The following is a 13,255-nucleotide window of genomic DNA, read 5'->3' on the forward strand; positions in this document are numbered from 1 at the left end:
GAGGACCTACATCCAGACCACAGCACCACCAGTCACATCCACTCCCCCAAACCAACCATGCCCACACCCGATATAGGCCCCCTTTAGATCAGACCTATGTCCCTCCAGCCCACCCCATGCCCCCCACTCCCGCAAATAGGGCCTCAACATGAAAGTCACACATACGCCCAGACCGTGAGTGGGCAAACAGGACCAATCCCCACACTTACACTAGCCCAAGCCAATGGCATGTACCAAATTCTCAGCAGGCTCTGCTCACACTTACTGGTCTGAGGCCAAACCACAAGACTAACAACATTGGACACTTTATGGAACACAAAGCCTTCAATATCTCATCCAGGAATATCCAAGGCCTGAGGTCATCTGCCTTTGGCCTAAAGAGCAGGAACCTGGACTTCATCAAAGAAATCGGAAATACAGAGATTGTCTGTTGCCCTCTAGGTTACAGAGAGCTGGCAGTTCCATCCACCAAACTACCAGGAGTAAAACTGGGATGAGACTCAGGGGGTATGCTAATTAGGTATAGAGCAGACCTAATTCAATCTATAAAATTTATCAAAACAGGAACATTTTACATTTGGCTTGAAATTCAAAAGGAAATGATCTTAACAGAGAAAAATGTCCTCCTGTGTGCTACCTATATCCCCCCACTAGAATCCCCATACTTTAATGAAAACAGCTTCTCCATCCTGGAGGTGTAAATCAATAATTTCCAGGCCCTGGGACGTGTACTAGTCTGTGGCGACCTAAACGCCAGAACTGGACAAGAACCTGGTCAATAACCTCAGCATACAGGGGGACAAACACCTACCGTAAGTAACAAATATTTAAAGAGCAGCAGTAAAATAACAATAGCGAGGCTATAAACAGGGGGTACCGGTACAGAGTCTATGTGCGGGGGCACCAGTTAGTTGAGATAATTGAGGTAATATGTACATGTAGGTAGAGTTAAAGTGACTACGCATAGATGAAAGCGGGGGGGACAATGCAAATAGTCTGAGTAGCCATTTGATTAGCAGTTCTGTGTGTGTGTGTGTGTGTGTGTGTGTGTGTGTGTGTGTGTGTGTGTGTGTGTGTGTGTGTGTGTGTGTGTGTGTGTGTGTGTGTGTGTGTGTGTGTGTGTGTGTGTGCGTGTGTCGAATAGGAGGCTACTGTAACAACACCGTTTAAAATGTTGGGCTTCTCCTTCCTCCATCCCCTCTGTATTTTCCCCTCTTTTTTCTACTCTTTTATCCCTGAGGTCGACCATCCCTGTCTAATCTCTACGGAGCTCTCTTTCCCAGGGTGAAAACACTGACATCCTTCTTCTCTCCTCTGTTCCCATCTCCCTTTTATCAGTGTCAAATAATGAGCCAGGGGAAACGGAGCTCAGGTACAATATGGCCCGGTTAGCCAAGAGGGAGGCTGGCCAAAACATCACTCCACTCCACCCATCCCTTCATCTCTGTCTCCCCCGCCCCTGAAATGCCAGTCAGGGTTCTTGGCAAAACCCCAGGACCAGCACAAAGGAATTTTCCCCTGAAATGTATATCAATTTCAGAGACTGCCTGCACTTTCAACACTTTCAACACTTTCAACAGTTTCTATCCCTTCCTGTCCCTGTATATTTTGCACTTTTCTTTACTCCCTCCCCTGTTCTCCCTCCTCCTCTCCTCTTCTCCCTCCCCTGTTCTCCCTCCTCCTCTCCTCTTCTCCCTCCCCCTGTTCTCCCTCCTCCTCTCCTCCTCTCCCTCCCCTGTTCTCCCTCCTCCTCTCCTCTTCTCCCTCCCCCTGTTCTCCCTCCTCCTCTCCTCTTCTCCCTCCCCCTGTTCTCCCTCCTCCTCTCCTCCTCTCCCTCCCCTGTTCTCCCTCCTCCTCTCCTCCTCTCCCTCCCCCTGTTCTCCCTCCTCCTCTCCTCCTCTCCCTCCCCCTGTACTCCCTCCTCCTCTCCTCTTCTCCCTCCCCCTGTTCTCCCTCCTCCTCTCCTCTTCTCCCTCCCCCTGTTCTCCCTCCTCCTCTCCTCCTCTCCCTCCCCCTGTTCTCCCTCCTCCTCTCCTCCTCTCCCTCCCCTGTTCTCCCTCCTCCTCTCCTCTTCTCCCTCCCCTGTTCTCCCTCCTCCTCTCCTCTTCTCCCTCCCCCTGTTCTCCCTCCTCCTCTCCTCTTCTCCCTCCCCCTGTTCTCCCTCCTCCTCTCCTCTTCTCCCTCCCCCTGTTCTCCCTCCTCCTCTCCTCCTCTCCCTCCCCTGTTCTCCCTCCTCCTCTCCTCCTCTCCCTCCCCCTGTTCTCCCTCCTCCTCTCCTCCTCTCCCTCCCCCTGTACTCCCTCCTCCTCTCCTCTTCTCCCTCCCCCTGTTCTCCCTCCTCCTCTCCTCTTCTCCCTCCCCCTGTTCTCCCTCCTCCTCTCCTCCTCTCCCTCCCCCTGTTCTCCCTCCTCCTCTCCTCTTCTCCCTCCCCCTGTTCTCCCTCCTCCTCTCCTCCTTTCTCTCCCCCTGTTCTCCCTCCTCCTCTCCTCTTCTCCCTCCCCTGTTCTCCCTCCTCCTCTCCTCCTTTCTCTCCCCCTGTACTCCCTCCTCCTCTCCTCCTCTCCCTCCCCTGTTCTCCCTCCTCCTCTCCTCCTCTCCCTCCCCTGTTATCCCTCCTCCTCTCCTCCTCTCCCTCCCCCTGTTCTCCCTCCTCCTCTCCTCCTCTCCCTCCCCTGTTCTCCCTCCTCCTCTCCTCTTCTCCCTCCCCCTGTTCTCCCTCCTCCTCTCCTCCTCTCCCTCCCCCTGTTCTCCCTCCTCCTCTCCTCCTCTCCCTCCCCCTGTTCTCCCTCCTCCTCTCCTCCTCTCCCTCCCCCTGTTCTCCCTCCTCCTCTCCTCCTCTCCCTCCCCCTGTTCTCCCTCCTCCTCTCCTCCTCTCCCTCCCCTGTTCTCCCTCCTCCTCTCCTCCTCTCCCTCCCCTGTTCTCCCTCCTCCTCTCCTCCTCTCCCTCCCCCTGTTCTCCCTCCTCCTCTCCTCCTTTCTCTCCCCCTGTTCTCCCTCCTCCTCTCCTCCTCTCCCTCCCCTGTTCTCCCTCCTCCTCTCCTCCTCTCCCTCCCCCTGTTCTCCCTCCTCCTCTCCTCCTTTCCCTCCCCCTGTTCTCCCTCCTCCTCTCCTCCTCTCCCTCCCCCTGTTCTCCCTCCTCCTCTCCTCCTCTCCCTCCCCTGTTATCCCTCCTCCTCTCCTCCTCTCCCTCCCCCTGTTCTCCCTCCTCCTCTCCTCCTCTCCCTCCCCCTGTTATCCCTCCTCCTCTCCTCCTTTCCCTCCCCCTGTTCTCCCTCCTCCTCTCCTCCTCTCCCTCCCCTGTTCTCCCTCCTCCTCTCCTCCTCTCCCTCCCCCTGTTATCCCTCCTCTCCTCCTTTCCCTCCCCCTGTTCTCCCTCTTCTTCTACTCCTCTCCCTCCCCCTGTTCTCAATCCTCCTCTCCTCTTCTCCCCCTCTGTTCTCAATCCTCCTCTCCTCCTCTCCCTCCCCCTGTTCTCCCTCTTCTTCTACTCCTCTCCCTCCCCCTGTTCTCAATCCTCCTCTCCTCCTCTCCCTCCCCCTGTTCTCCCTCCTCCTCTCCTCCTCTCCCTCCCCTGTTCTCAATTCTCCTCTCCTCCTCTCCCTCCCCCTGTTCTCACTCCTCTCCTCCTCTCTCTCCCTCTGTTCTCACTCCTCCTCTCCCCTCTCACCCCCACCTCCGCCTCTCCCTCCCTCTGTTCTCACCCCTCCTCTCCTCCTCTCCTCTCCTTCTCACTCTCTCCACTCCCTCCCCTGTTCTCACTCCTCCACTCCTCCACTCCCTTCTCCTCTCTCCTACTCCCCTCCTCTCCTCATCTCCTCCTCCTCTCCTCCTCTCTTCCTCTCCCCCTCTCCTCCTCTCCTCTCCTCCTATCCTCATTTCCCTCCATCTGCTCTCACTCCTCCTCTCCACTCTCATCACCTCTTCCTCCTCCCTCCTCTCCCCCTCTCCTCCTCCCCTCATCTCCTCTTCCTCTCCTCCTCTCCTCTCCTCTTCACCTCTCATCCTCTCATCCACTCCCCCTCCCCTGTTCTCACTCCTCTCTTCCTCTCCCTCCCCCTGTTCTCCCTCTTCCTCTCCTCTCCTCCCCTCCTCTCCTCCCCTGTTCTCACTCCTCTCCTTCTCTCCCTCCCTCTGTTCTCCCTCTTCCTCTCCTCCACTGCTCCTTTCCTCCTCTCCTCCACTCCTCCTTTCCTCCTCTCCTTCTCTCCCCCTCTCCTCCTTTCCCCCTCTCCTCCTCTCCCCTCTCCTCTTCTCCACCTATCCTCTCCTGCTCTCTTCTTCTCCCTCTGTTCTCACTCCTCCTCTCCTCCTCTCCCTCCCTCTGTTCTCCCTCCTCCTGCCCCCTCTCCTCCTCTCCCCCTCTCCTCTCCTCTCTTCCTCTCCTCTCCTCCTCTCCTCCTCACTCCCTCTCATCCTCTTCTCTTCTCCCCCTCTCCCATCCCATGTTCTCATCTTCTCTCCTGTTGTGTCTCCTCCCATGTTCTCTCCTTTACCCTCTCTCTGGTTTTCCTCAACAGTCATTCCTCACTCCCTCTCTTTTGTCCTTCGCTCCTTTTTTCCCTCTCTCTGTCTTTCTCTCTCTCTTCTCTCCTCTCCTCCACCTCTCTGTAGCCACTGTGGTGAATGCCATACATTCCATTGTAAGGTTATAGCAGACAAAGGTTGTCCAGAATGACCTGAGAGAGAGAGAGAACCTCAGAGCCTAATACAGAGAGGAGAAATGAGGGAATGTGAATGAGAGGGGGAAGAGAAAGAGATGAAGAGAGCAGCAGTAAAGATAGAGTTTATAAAAAAAGGGAAAGAGAGCGAGCGATGGAGAAAGGAGTCAAGAGGGATTATAAACACCACACAAATATACACACACCCTCCACCCATAAACACCACACAAATATACGCACACCCTCCACCCAACTACCAACAAATACACAGCACTCACAGACCATGTATACAACCCCACCTATGCATATACCCTAAAGATACACACAACACACTAACACACACCTGTGAACAGACCCCCTACATTAGCACATAGTGGGACCATTTGACATAGCCCTGGGTGGGGTACAGGGTGGGACTTATTAGCGACGCCAGCCCACTCCGTCAGAGCTTATTTCAGGGATTTGATGCATATCCATAGCTAAACAGGCTGTATGATGCAGTGTGTGGGTTTCCACTTAGCAAAACACCACTGTTTGTTTTTGCGCTTGCTCATGGAGAGGAATGGAGAGGGTGGGGAAGGGAGGAGAGAATGGAGGGAAAATTTGACTTACGACCAGGTGTTTTTTCCCTCTTCTGGGGAATGTCTCACCTTGTAAAAGCAACTGTGTGGAAGAAGACTGGCCAGTTGACGGGTAGATACAGTAGGTACTGTAGAGAGTGAATGGTAATGAGGTTGTGTAGAGAGTGAATGGTAATGAGGTTGTGTAGAGAGTGAATGGTAATGAGGTAGTGTAGAGAGTGAATGGTAATGAGGTTGTGTAGAGAGTGAATGGTAAATTAGGTAGTGTAGAGAGTGAATGGTAATGAGGTTGTGTAGAGAGTGAATGGTAATGAGGTAGTGTAGAGAGTGAATGGTAATGAGGTTGTGTAGAGAGTGAATGGTAATGAGGTAGTGTAGCGAGTGAATGGTAAATGAGGTAGTGTAGAGAGTGAGTAGTAATGAGGTACTGTAGAGAGTGAATGGTAATGAGGTAGTGTAGAGAGTGAATGGTAAATGAGGTAGTGTAGAGAGTGAATGGTAATGAGGTTGTGTAGAGAGTGAATGGTAATGAGGTAGTGTAGAGAGTGAATGGTAAATGAGGTAGTGTAGAGAGTGAATGGTAATGAGGTTGTGTAGAGAGTGAATGGTAATGAGGTTGTGTAGAGAGTGAATGGTAATGAGGTAGTGTAGAGAGTGAATGGTAATGAGGTTGTGTAGAGAGTGAATGGTAATGAGGTAGTGTAGCGAGTGAATGGTAAATGAGGTAGTGTAGAGAGTGAGTAGTAATGAGGTACTGTAGAGAGTGAATGGTAATGAGGTAGTGTAGAGAGTGAATGGTAAATGAGGTAGTGTAGAGAGTGAATGGTAATGAGGTTGTTCAGAGAGTGAATGGTAATGAGGTAGTGTAGAGAGTGAATGGTAAATGAGGTAGTGTAGAGAGTGAATGGTAATGAGGTAGTGTAGAGAGTGAATGGTAAATGAGGTGGTGTAGAGAGTGAATGGTAATAAGGTAGTGTAGAGAGTGAATGGTAAATGAGGTAGTGTAGAGAGTGAATGGTAAATGAGGTTCAATGGAAAACCCCCTACCACCTGGACAGTGAATGGCAAGCCTGACACACGCACACGCACGCACACACACACCCACACACACTCACACACACACACACACACACACACACACACACACACACACACACACACACACACACACACACACACACACACACACACACACACACACACACACACACACACACACACACACACACACCTGGGTGCATGAATGGCAGTTCTGATTTCACACTCTACACACCATCACCACCACACACAGGGCTGCTATTGATGACATCATCATTGGTCATCTGGACACCCCGCCCTTTCCATGTACGTGTTCTGAGAGCCATTCCCTCACACACACCACGGCCTCTCACAGACGCTAGTCATAGTGCTTATTTTTATGACATTATTCTATTTTAACATGACCAATAATGGACAAATAGTTTTCTGTTGCCTGATCTTCGTCATAGTAGTGCACTAAAAGTAGTGCACTATAAAGGGAATAGGGCACCATTGGCCAGAGGGTCCTGGTCAAAATGTAGTGCACTATAAAGGGAACAGGGTGCCATTTGGGGCACACAAAATAACATCCATAATTGGCCTCTTGTAGCACTCCATAAGATCCATAACAGCAGTGAAATAATCTGTAGAACATTTTAATGTACTGAAATAAAATCCATGTTTTTGTAATTTCTTCATTTTTTTTCTTCATTCTTCATCCGTCGCATGTTTAATCAACCCTCTATCTGTTTGTCAGAGGAACTTGCCGTCACAGATCAAACGGTAGAGAGAAACACACATAAATTACCGTTATATACTGGGATCCTAACGATGCTCTTTAAAGACTGGGCTCCCATTGAAACTGGTGGTCATTACACAAATACGACCAAATTGAAAAGCAGTCGTAGACGACATGCGAGGGGAAGAGAGAGTTCAGCACAACGTTTCCTTTTAATCATACAGAGATTAGACGGTAGAGGGAGATTTATTAGGAAACAAAATGCCAGTTTGAGCCCAAGAACAGTTCAATGAATGACGATTTGATGACAGAGTTGATGACAGAATGTCTATGATCTGGTTTGAACTCTGCGTGTTGACCCATCCTAAACATTTCTGGAAAAGATCTCAGAGTAAAGACAACCTCAAAGAAATTAAATAAGGAATTAGTCTATAAACTATGGGCTCTCTTTTTTCTCTTTCTCCCTATGGAAATATCTGTCTTGTATGTCTTGTCTTTCTCTCTATCTATCTCTGTCTCTCTCATTCTCTCATTCTCTCTCTCTTTCTCCCTATGGAAATATCTGTCTTGTATGTCTTGTCTTTCTCTCTATCTCTCACTATCTCTGTCTCTCTCACTCTCTCTCTCTCACACACTCTCTCTCTTTCTCCCTATGGAAATATCCGTGTTGTATGTCTTGTCTTTCTCTCTCTCTGCCTCTCTCACTCTTATCTCTGTCTCTCTCGTTCTCTCTCTCTTTCCCACTATGTAAATATCTGTTGTGTATGTCTTGTCTTTCTCTCTCTCTGCCTCTCTCACTATCTGTCTCTCTCGTTCTCGCTCACTCTCTCTCTCTTTCTCTCCATCCATCCCTCTCTCCCTCTCTCTCTATCAATTCTAGTCAATTCAAAGGGATTTATTGGCATGGGAAACATATGTTTACATTGCCAAAGCAAGTGAAATAGATAAACAAAAGTCAAATAAACAATAAAAAATGAACAGTAAACATTACACTCACAAAAGTTCCAAAAGAATAAAGACATTTCAAATGTCATATTATGTATATATATGGTGTTGTAATGATTTGCAAATAGTTAAAGTACAAAACGGAAAATAAATCAACATAAATATGGGTTGTATTTACAGTGAGGGAAAAAAGTATTTGATCCCCTGCTGATTTTTTACGTTTGCCCACTGACAAAGAAATGATCAGTCTATAATTGTCACGGTTGTCGTCTGGAATGGAGGACCAAAACGCAGCAGGAATGTGGATGCTCATCTTGTATATTTATTTAAATAACAAGAACACCAAAAAAACAACAAAACAAAATGAACTCACGAACAACGAAACAGTCTTGTTAGGCACACTCAGCAAAACAAGAAACAATCTCCCACAAACACTAAACCAAACACATACCCATATATAGGACACCCAATCAGAGGCAACGAGAAAGCACCTGCCTCCAATTGAGAGTCCAACCCCCCATTAACCTAAACATAGAAATACAACTAACTAGACCAAACATAGAAATACATAAACATAGAACAGTGCCCAAAAACCACGGAATACATAAATCAAATACCCTTCTACAAAAACACCACCCCGAACCACATAAAACAAATACCCTCTGCCACGTCCTGACCAAACTACAATAACAAATAACCCTTATACTGGTCAGGACTTGACAATAATTGTAATGGTAGGTTTATTTGAACAGAGAGAGACAGAATAACAACAAAAACAATCCAGAAAAACGCATGTCAAAAATGTTATAAAATGATTTGCATTTTAATGAGGGAAATAAGTATTTGACTCCTCTGCAAAACATGACTTAGTACTTGGTGGCAAAACACTTGTTGGCAATCACAGAGGTCAGATGTTTTTTGTAGTTGGCCACCAGGTTTGCACACATCTCAGGAGGGATTTGTCCCACTCCTCTTTGCAGATCTTCTCCAAGTCATTAAGGTTTCGAGGCTGACGTTTGGCAACTCGAACCTTCAGCTCCCTCCACAGATTTTCTATGGGATTAAGGTCTGGAGACTGGCTAGGCCACTCCAGGACCTTAATGTGCTTCTTCTTGAGCCACTCCTTTGTTGACTTGGCCATGTGTTTTGGGTCATTGTCATGCTGGAATACCCATCCACGACCCATTTTCAATGCCCTGGCTGAGGGAAGGTGGTTCTCACTCAAGATTTGACGGTACATGGCCCCGTCCATCATCCCTTTGATGCGGTGAAGTTGTCCTGTCCCCTTAGCAGAAAAACACCCCCAAAGCCCAATGTTTCCACCTCCATGTTTGACAGTGGGGATGCTTGGGGTCATAGGCAGCATTCCTCCTCCTCCTCCTCCTCCAAACACGGCGAGTTGAGTTGATGCCAAAGAGTTCCATTTTGGTCTCATCTGACCACAACACTTTCACCCAGTTGTCCTCTGAATCATTCAGATGTTCATTGGCAAACTTCAGACGGGCATGTATATGTGCTTTCTTGAGCAGGGGGACCTTGCTGGCGCTGCAGGATTTCAGTCCTTCACGGTGTAGTGTGTTACCAATTGTTTTCTTGGTGACTATGGTCCCAGCTGCCTTGAGATCATTGACAAGATCCTCCTGTGTGGTTCTGGGCTGATTCTTCACCGTTCTCATGATCATTGCAACTCCACGAGGTGAGATCTTGCATGGAGCCCCAGGCCGAGGGAGATTGACAGTTATTTTGTGTTTCTTCCATTTGCGAATAATCGCACCAACTGTTGTCACCTTCTCACCAAGCTGCTTGGCAATGGTCTTGTAGCCCATTCCAGCCTTGTGTAGGTCTACAATCTTGTCCCTGACATCCTTGGAGAGCTCTTTGGTCTTGGCCATGGTGGAGAGTTTGGAATCTGATTGATTGATTGCTTCTGTGGACAGGTGTCTTTTATACAGGTAACAAGCTGAGATTAGGAGCACTCCCTTTAAGAGGGTGCTCCTAATTTCAGCTCGTTACCTGTATAAAAGACACCTGTCCACAGAAGAAATCAGAGGGGGTCAAATACTTATTTCCCTCATTTAAAATGCAAATCAATTTATAACATTTTTGACATGCATTTTTCTGGATTTTTTTGTTGTTATTCCGTCTCTCACTGTTAAAAAAAACCTACCATTAAAATGATAGACTGATCATTTCTTTGTCAGTGGGCAAACGTACAAAATCAGCAGGGGATCAAATACTTTTTTCCCTCACTGTATCTATTTTTTACTTTACACTTGTCACGCCCTGACCTGAGAGAGACGGTTTATTTCTCTATTTTGTTAGGTCAGGGTGTGGGGTGGGCATTCTAGTAGGGATCCTGGGCTCGGGAGAAGAGAGAATGGAGGACGTCCTGGACCTGGGAGGAGGTAATGGCAGGGGATAAGACCCTGCCATGGAAGCAGGTGGAGACGGCGCAAGCGGAACGGCGACATTACGAGGAGCTAGCCCAGCGACGGAAGCCCGAGAGGCACACGGGGAGATTGGCAAAATCAGGGTGGAGACCTGAGCCAACTCCCCGTGCTTACTGTGGGGAGCAGGTGAACAGTCAGTCACCATGTTATGCGGTGATGTGCATCGTATCTCAGCAGACAGCCAGGACGGGTTGTGCCAGCCATAAGCTCCAGACCTCCAGTGCGCCTCCACGGCCCAGTATACCCTGTGCCTGCTCTGCTCACCCAGTCTCCTGTGCGTCTCCCCAGTCCGGTGAGACCGGTTCCAGCTCCACGTAAGAAGCCTCCAGTGATGATCTATGTTCCGAAGCCTCCAGTGATGATCCATGGCACGAAGCCTCCAGTGATGATCCATGGCCCGGAGCCTGTAGTGATGATCCATGGCACAAAGCCTCCAGTGATAATCCATGGTCCGGAGCCTCCAGTGATAATCCATGGCACGAAGCCTCCAGTGATGATCCATGGCCCGGAGCCTGTAGGGATGATCCATGGCACGAAGCCTCCAGTGATGATCCATGGCCCAGAGCCTGTAGGGATGATCCATGGCACAAAGCCTCCAGTGATAATCCATGGCTCGGAGCCTCCAGTGATAATCCATGTCACGAAGCCTCCAGTGATGAGCCATGGCCCGGAGCCTCCAGTGATGATCCATGGCAAGAAGCCTCCTGAGACGGCCCACAGTCCGGAACCTCCTGAGATGGCCCACAGTCCGGAACCTCCTGAGACGGTCCACAGTCCGGAACCTCCAGCGACGTTCCCCAGTCCAGAGTCTTCAATGACGGTCCAGAGTCTTCAGCAACGATCTGCAGTCCAGAGTCTTCAGCGATGGTCTGCAGTCCAGAGTCTCCAGGGGCGGTCTGCAGTCCAGAGTCTCCAGGGGCGGTCTGCAGTCCAGAGTCTCCAGCGGCGGTCTGCAGTCCAGAGTCTCCAGCGGCGGTCTGCAGTCCAGAGTCTCCAGTGGCGGTCTGCAGTCCAGAGTCTCCAGCGGCGGTCTGCAGTCCAGAGCCTCTGGCGAGGATCCACGGTCCGGTGGCACAAGAGCGAAGGGATCAGCGGGCGGAGCGGGGTCTACGCCCCGAACCGGAATCGCCACCATGGGTAGATGCCCACCCGGACCCTCCCCTATAGGTTCAGGTTTGCGGCCGAGAGTCCGCACCTTTGGGGGGGGGGGGGGGTACTGTCACGCCCTGACCTGAGAGAGACAGTTTATTTCTCAATTTTGTTAGGTCAGGGTGTAGGGTGGGCATTCTTTGTCATTATATTTCTATGTTTTGGCCAGGTATGGTTTCCAATCAGAGGCAGCAGCCTTTTTCCTACCTGGTTTTGTGGGTAGGTGTTTTCTGTTTAGTTGTCTGTTGCCTGAAGGAACTGTTTGCTTTCGTTTTGTTTCTTTGTTTAAGTGTTTCATTACAGTAATAAATATGAGCACTTACCACGCTGTGTTTTGGTCCCCTTCTTCTAATGACAGCCGTTACAACACTTATTTTTCTTAAAACTGCATTGTTGGTTAAGGGCTTGTAAGTAAGCGTTTCACTGTAAAGTCTAACTAGGATTTTTACCTTGTCAGCTCAGGGTTTTGATCTAGCAACCTTTCGGTTACTGCCCCAACGCTCTAACCGCTAGGCTACCTGCCAACCTGAATGCACCTGTTGTATTTGGGGCGGCAGGTAGCCTAGTGGTTAGAGCGTTGGGTCAGTAACCGAAAGGTTCCTAAATCAAATCCCCGAGCTGACAAGGTAAAAATCTATCGTTCTGCCCCTGAACAAGGCAGTTATCCCACTGTTCCTAAGCTGTCATTGTAAATATGAATGAGTTCTTTACTGACTTGCCTAGTAAAATTAAAAATGTTAATTTGGCTCATGTGACAGATAAAATGTGATTTGTATTTCTGGCAGGTTATTCTGTCAATAGGTGGTCTCTGCTAAAACTCTCAGAGAGTCGTTAATCAAACGTCAGGAATCAGATTGTGTTTGTGCGCGTGTTTTATTTTGAAAATGTATATGTGTGAGTGTGAGTGTGTGAGTGTGAGTGTGTGTGTGTGTGTGTGTGAGTGTGTGTGAGTGTATGTGTGTGTGTGTGTGTGTGTGTGTGTGTGTGTGCGTGCGTGCGCGTGTGTGTGTGTGCATGTGTGTGTGTGCGTCTGTGTGTGTGTTCGTGCAGGTGTGTGTGTATCTGAGGTTAGCCTAATATACCAAAAGATGTTGTAATCAGCTAAAATGTTGCAGATTATTGACAAGTAGCTGGTCCTACTACAGTTCTGTACAACACTCCCATAGAGAAGAGGGCCTAGTGGCCCATACCATCTGATCAATGGTCAGTTCTGTATCTCCCACTTCAACACTCCCATAGAGAAGAGGGCCTAGTGGCCCGTACCATCTGATCTATGGTCAGTTCTGTACCTCCCACTGCAACATTCCCATTGAGAAGAGGGCCTAGTGGCCCATACCATCTGATCTATGGTCAGTTCTGTATCTCCCACTGCAACACTCCCATAGAGAAGAGGGCCTAGTGGCCCATACCATCTGATCTATGGTCAGTTTAACACGTTGAAGGTGAATGTTGGGATATGAGGAGAAGAAACAGATCCTGTGTCCCTTACCTCCCTTATTTTTTGGGGGGGGGGTGTGGTTTTACTTGCAATGACAGTGACATGTAGCTGTCTGACGCTGACTGTCGCTCCAGATAACAACAATTTAATGTAATATAAAAATGTACACTGGGCTTCCAATACTGTTTAATGACCCAGTTGTAGATCTCGAATAAGGGTGATCAACTTAACCTGTCTGGGCTAGGGGGCAGTATTTTCACGGCCGGATGAAAAACGTA

This window comes from Salmo salar, chromosome 14 (assembly GCF_965601325.2).
Source record: "Salmo salar chromosome 14, fSalSal1, whole genome shotgun sequence".
Classification (NCBI taxonomy): Eukaryota; Metazoa; Chordata; class Actinopteri; order Salmoniformes; family Salmonidae; genus Salmo; species Salmo salar.